This window comes from Peromyscus eremicus, chromosome 3, assembly GCF_949786415.1.
Source record: "Peromyscus eremicus chromosome 3, PerEre_H2_v1, whole genome shotgun sequence".
Taxonomy (NCBI): Eukaryota; Metazoa; Chordata; class Mammalia; order Rodentia; family Cricetidae; genus Peromyscus; species Peromyscus eremicus.
The window spans coordinates 117,776,001-117,783,587 of NC_081418.1; positions in this window are offsets into that span (position 1 = coordinate 117,776,001).

Below are 7,587 nucleotides of genomic sequence, written 5' to 3' on the forward strand. Positions count from 1 at the left end.
TACAGGATAACTTGCATTGGGCAGGTGCAGGACTGGAACCTGAACAGAACATACACAGCTACTATGATACACTAGTGATACACAAGTAGACTGCCAATTGGAGCAAAGACAGCATCATCATGTGTGGGTCCCTCACTTCATGGCAGACACTCTCCTAAGTATTTGTTTTTAACTCATTTCATTCTTACATTAACCCTAGGAGGTAAGTATTTATTAGGTTTTTTTATTGCAATAGTGGACAATATTGTTGATTAATCAAGAAGTGGAAAAATCATTGAAATTCATAAATCCTGGACTTGAGACTTCTATGTCTCAAAATCAAGAAGATAAGTTTTGAACACCATGAATTATATTCTTTTAGTGGTATTGTCGATTTTTGCCAGGTCATGATTGAAATTCACCCCTGAAATTGTGCTTTGCATTCTTATTTGTTTTAGAACCTCCAACTATCTTTCATTTATGAATTGTTTACTTTGTTATTTTACTAGTGTATTCGTTGTTTTAATTTATTGTGGTGTATTTACAATTCTTTGAATACATTTTCTTCAAATTCCAATTTTAACATTCTTGCCTGGGTTGGATATACAACATACTCACTCTTCCATGACTTATGAACACTTTGGAATCCTTTTTATTTTAGATATCATATTCATCTCCCTTGTGTATTCAGAGCCTAAACCTTCCACCATCTCAACAGTATAACACAAACTGCACACGTCAGCTGGGTTTCTCTGATACCTAATTCCCTAAAGACCTTGACTGAGGTCCTGAAATTTTATTTATCATAATGACTGTGCACAGATATCCTCTAAACTATATAAGAGTAAATAGATTTCTTAGCTTTACCAGAAGAAATGTATGCATTTCACCCAGTGTTCTTTAGGAGATATCAAGAAATGAAAGGGTACAAAATCAGAAAGATACAAAGCTTTTCAGTTGTGTTTTGAAAGATTTGCAGTCTCAACCCAACAATGAATGTATTAATATTTCCCTACCATATGCCTCTTTCAGAGTACATAAAGTCAGGCTTTAATTAATGTTTTTGTTTTCTTGCTATTTGTCTTGATTTCATTAATTTCCATAGCACTCGACACTCTCAATGCTGAACAGATTTCTTCAACTGCTCATTTTCATCTTTCTGTGTACCATCCATATTTTTCTATACTTCTTTAGCCTTAAATTTCAGAATAAATTGGCAAAGACAGTATGTATGCTTATGTTTACTATAATTATCACTTCTCAAATATCCCCTTTCCTGATCATTTTCTGTTCCAAATATATAACCAGGCTACATGTGTCTAGGACAAATCCTTTAAGATTTAATCATTGTTCAGGGGCACTGATTGGTGCTTTTTAGTTCTGTGTGTTTTCTTTATTTTTTTTCCTATGAAATAATAGGCTCAGTCTCCAGTGATAATTCAAAAATACAAAAAAAAATGAATACTTGTAGCAATCATCTAAAAGTTGAATTGCAAAGTAATTTACCTTATTTCTGCCTCTCTAAAGCCATTCAAATCTGGGATGACAATATTATACTTTCTAAAAGAGCCAGGAAACCATCAGATTGGCACCACATAATCAGGAATGGTAGTGACTATGAAAAAAATCAACATTGGCTTGTAGTTCTGTGTGTGTATGTGCATGTGTACTTGGACCCATAGTGTTTGACATTTTATTTATAATTTCATGGAATTTCAGTATCATAATATTAATGAATCAAATTAAGATGTGTCTTAAAGAGACAAGTTTTTGCAAAGAACCACAAACTGGTATGTATGCTTGATGCAATTCTTACCTGCTACTTCGTAATTATTTTCCCCTTAACATTTGATTTTCTTGGCATACAGAAATGATATTATTTATAATTGGACTGTAGGGTCAAGAATATACCTTTACTATACCTAAGATTTGGTCTCTATCATTATTTCAATGTGTCCCACAATGTTACATAATCAATGATATTTTCATGACAACTATAGATGAATTAAAGCAGCATTGATCCTTTTTTGCTCACAGCTTTTATTTCTCCAATTTCTTAAATTTTCTTCAGATCACTTATCAATATCTGCAGAATATTATTTTAGAGTTGTGTTGTTTTAGAGGCTAGTATTAGCTGTATTGGCTTAAGAGTTTGTCTTTTTAGTTCACTGCTACATACCTAGCATCTAGGGGCATAGCACATAGGGCTAATATTGATTGAATGAATGGTCCATACTGGCCAGTGACATAAAACAGATAGAGAGGGAGATGGAGAGATAAGAGAGAGAGAGAGAGAAGCAGAGAGACAGAGAGAGACAGAAAGAGAACCAAAGCACATATTTCCATTTCCAGGCTCTAGTGTAGTTATAGGATACTATGGGGTGCTCTGAAATTGTCTTTATCATAGCTCAATGAGTGAGTATCCTATGAAGCTTACCCCTACATGTATTTTTAAATTAGAATCGAATGTATGTATAAAATATTAAAATTGCTTGGTATTGTTTAGTATCCCTGGAAGTCTGTATCATATGTTCTTGGTCCAATAGCCTGTTACACATTCTGACTTCAGCTACAGCTCTAGTGGCATTTTTCTATAGTTCTCTGCCTCAAGCCATTCTCGTACATCATAAGCATGGGGAACCATGAAACTAACCCTCTCCTTGGGGGCAGTTCTCAGCCAATGGAGCATGACAGTCCACAAATAAATGACTCAGTCTTCTGTTATTTGGAGAGTCAATTCTTAGGCAGTCTTTTCTTGCAGTGCCTTAGGGATCCCCAATAGGAAAAACCCCCAATGCCCACAGTAGCAGCTTCTGCCTTTCTGTTCTTTACTCTTGGATTTTGGAATTGCCTCCAGATAAATTAACTGTTTAGACATTCTTCTCTCAGACTCTGCTTTCAAGAGACTGCAAACCAGTAACATATGCACAACAATCAAGAGAAGACAGATACATGATGTTGTCCATATCAGTAATTAGGAAGACACCAGGCAAGAAGCACAGCTTTGCCAAATGTTAGAAGAGCTGACTTCATATATTTGTGCATATATGCCTAAGCGTGCTTGTACTTAAAGAAATTCATACACACACAACTTTATAGAGTTAAACCTATAAATGTCTAGGTTGTTCAACTGGATAGCTTCACTCTTTCCACTGTTTACTAGTTTTATTGTTTACCAGATGTTGGACAAGCCATTTTGCCTCTCATGGATTCAGTTTACACCTCTGTGTAATGAGAGACTGGAACAGATGGTCTTTAAAGAACCTTTTTCAACTCTAAAAATTTACAATTTTCTCCATATTCGTGGTTTGAGATACAAATATGTATGGTGATTTGGTTAGAACAAAGTCTAAGATTTTATTCAATTAATAGGAAATTTCACACAAGTCATATGCTTTACAACATGTTCCCAATTCTGTTCACATTGGCAGAGTTTGAAAGAAAGAATAAAATGGCTAGGCCATATGTGATGTGCAGCAAGAGGTGTGAAGACTTAAAAAAAATCCTCTATGAATGTGTAAAAATATAAGCTTAGTACAGTTTCAGATCATCTTGGTTTCAGTGAGGCTGAATTTTTTCTCCTCTCTGTTTGCCATTTACCAACTTCAGCAGTTGTCTCTTTTTGATAATATTGTAGATTTGTATACACACATACACACATACACACACACACACACACACACACACACACACACACACACACACACACACACCTATGCTGCTGTTATAGCTGCATCTGAAGGTAGATGATGGAGAAAGGTCCTGGATTATCCATAGGAGAAATATTCTAAGATCAGTCTGAGATTGGTAAGTATTCATAAACTTGAAGCAATAAAGGGTCTTCAGTAGAATACTGAATTACAGGGATGCAGCTCGAATATGTGATGGTAAAAATGATAACCAAAGGTCAAAACTTGAAGTAAGAACACACTAAATAAAGTTCCAGGTGTGTTTCTGAAAGTTTGTTTTAGGATTAGAAAGCCTTGGTCCCTGCAATAGAAGTGGATTGTCTGTGGTTTTGGCTCACTACAAGCCCGGAATGTAAAAATACTCAATTGAAGTTACCCATATTTGTAGGTAGAACTGATGATCACATTTTTGATACTTTATCAAAATGTTACAGCACAGCACTAAACCAGAAAATATCTTGACACCTCATTCTTTCTTCATTATGTCTCTATAGTCTCAATAGGAAGAGATAATGCACAAGAGTGAGTTGCAAGGCTTGATCTCACAGTGCAACCAGGTATATTTCACTTTCAAAGACTTTCCTATTTTTCCCCAGATAAAACAGAAAAAGAAGCAATAGCTAAATAATTCCAGTTCTAAACAGATTCTGTAGTAGTTTGGATTAGAAATAACCTCCATAATCCCAGCCACGTGAACACTGGAGTCCCAGTGTTGGTACTGTTTGGGGAGGTTTAGCACGTGTGGCCATGCTGGAGGAAATATGTCACTGTGGGTGGACTTTGAGACTTGAGCCACATTCAGCCTATTGTTTCTGCTTTGTGCTTATGGTCAAAGACATGAGTTCTCAGCTTCCTGCTACAGCCTCCATGCCTGCTGTGAGCTGCCATGCCTCTGCACTGTGGTGATGATAGAATCTTGGCCCTCTAGAACTATAAGCCCAGTCTATAGATTGTCTTGGTCATGGTGTTTTATCACAGCAATGGACAAATAACAAATACAGATGCTTAAACCTACTGTGACTTGTGGTCTCATAGAAATACATATTTAATTAAGATCAAAAGAGAACAAACTGAGTGCTAATTTAGTCACTTCAAACAGAGTCCTCCAGTGACATCGTATTTGATTGTTTCTCTAAGAAAGTATGTTTGCGATCATGTTGATGGAATTCTAAACCAAGATTCCTGATTCCTCCATGCTCTCTCATAATTATGACCATGACATAAAGCCCAATTAGTACGAAGATTAAGCCCAGAAGAATGCTAGTGGTTATGTTAAAGAAAACAATGGCTACAGAGATAAAGAATTTAAGACACGCCGGGCGGTGGTGGCGCACGCCTTTAATCCCAGCACTCGGGAGGCAGAGGCAGGCTGATCTCTGTGAGTTCGAGGCCAGCCTGGGCTACCAAATGAGTTCCAGGAAAGGCACAAAGCTACACAGAGAAACCTTGTCTCGAAAAAACCAAAAAAAAAAAAAAAAAAAAAAAAAGAATTTAAGACACAAACAAAGAAAATATGTCCTCCACCCAGGAAAAAAGGAACAGCAAAAAGAAAACATTTTTCAGTGATGAGTTTTATATTTAAATAATTTCACGATTGAAAAATATTAATCAGTACTAAAGATGAGGTAAATAGATCAACTAGCAGCGATGTTTTTGCCCATAGGCATATATATACATATATGTATATATACATATACATATATATACATATACATATATATATCAGCAGTCATATAAAAAATTATTAGAACAATCAATTTGAAACTTTTACTAAAGCAAAGTCCTTGATGACTTCATTAGGTATGCTCAGCCAGGCTAGACATCTTAACTATAAATAAAAGAAGAATTTACTGAGAGTGTCTATGATATATCATGGGTTAAAAAAAGGGTGATAGAATTGTGATGAGTAAAATGAATTAAAGATAGAAGGAAAGAAGACAAATGAAAATATTAACATTGTATGTTGTTAATATCAGTTGATCAATGCTTCTTGTTGAAATGTGAATCAATGATGCTGCTTCATTCAAGATGCAGAAATTGGAATGGTCCATAACCGTGAGTTTCATGGAAAAAAAAAAAGCAAACACCACCTGGGAAATTTAGTAGAGCTGACAGTTAAGAGCATTAACTCTGAAGTTACTTAAAGTCTAATGTTTCTTAGCTATGCTATCAAGGGAATCCATCACCTGGGTCATGGGTATTATTACTATTATTATTATTATTATTATTATTAATTATTATTTTATCTAATTTATAAAGTGAACAAAACTATTACATTTCCTCTGGCATTTATGAGAACTGGGCTCATGGTTATATACTTTGCCTGTGAAACAGTTTGAGTTTATTGTATTGCTAGTATGCATTTAGTATTCATAGCTTCATCCAACATATGTTCAATGACCTACCAGGGCTGAACTCTAGGAACGTAGATTGGTTCTAAATTAAACAGTTCTAGCATGCAAATGATGGTAAAGTTGATGATGATGATGATGATGATGATGGTGATGATTATGATGGTGTTGGTAGCACTGGTGATGATGGTATGATGAGATTGCTGACACTAGTGATCAGTTTCTTGGAACACAGGTTTCTGGTCCTTCTTTAAAAGTTGGAAGTTTGTGTACCAGGATTTATAGCACATCTGTTTCTCCAAATGTTTTCAATGTGACTTTACATAATGGCAATATGGTAAATATATATGAATACAAAATACTTAAGGTGTGTTAATGTGTGTGTGTGTGTGTGTGTGGTGTGGAGTCCTCAGAACAGTGACTGCCTGACTGCCTTCATACAGAGGACAGGTATCTATCTGATGCTGAGTATGAAGCAGCAGCAGAAACAACAGAATATCAGTGATTATCAAATGTTTTCATGTAGGTCAAGAAACATTTAGAGTCACCCTCTTACCCTTTGGGACAAGTACCAGTTGGAGACATGCACCTAAGGTTGGCACTAGAGAAGAGCTGGTGGTGATAATTTTTATCATTGGATCCCATAAAGTAGTTAGGTTTCAAGAGGACAGAAATTCCATCAAAATTCTTAAAATTCCATAATGATTAAATTTTTTTAGATGTAAGTGTATCCTGAGTATCAATATTGCTTAACATTTCTGACAGCTCTTCATCACTGTCTCTGACCTACCAGTGGGTACCCCCGTATAGCCCTGTGATATCAACTTTATGATGGAATATAGAATGCTATTTCTTAATTTCAAATAGAAACAGAAATGTGTTGTAGCATATTTAGATGTATCCCTTGAGCATACAAATCGAATACAATTGCACATCATTTTAGCAAATGATAATATATATTATTAGGTATGAATTCCGTACTTTGGGAGATAAAATAAGTTTTCATAGTTTACAAAATCTCTAGTGGATTGCCAGATTGTTCCGTGTTTTCTCAGAGTAATCAAGCATACTTTCCCTTAAGGAAGATGACATTATTTTGTTTGGAAAATAATTGACTCTGAGGGAGAGAGCGCACTACCTCAGATCCAAATTAAGACTTATTTCATTTTTTTTCATTCCTAAAGCAGTTTGAAAAGTGTCATAAAAGAAACCCTCTCTAAAGTTTTTATAAATTAGCCCTTTCACACAATGCTTGAGGCCCCTTGAGCATATGAAGTATGACCAGTACAAACTGACCCATCAAAATTTGAGTCAGCACCTCAGAACTGCCCTAAGGGATTGCTGCGAACTGTGGGGCCTGAAACAACACAAGATTACTGTTTTCTGGTGCTTAGGTTGACAATCTGAACTCAAGGTGCCTACATGTTGTATTTTCCTGGGTGATGGAAACAAATGTCTATTTACCCCAGGTAGGGCACCAACAACAGACCCCCCAGACATAATTCCACTAAGATCTAGCTCATAGAAATAATAGGTTAAAGGGATCACTTACAGGGTGAGTTAAAGAC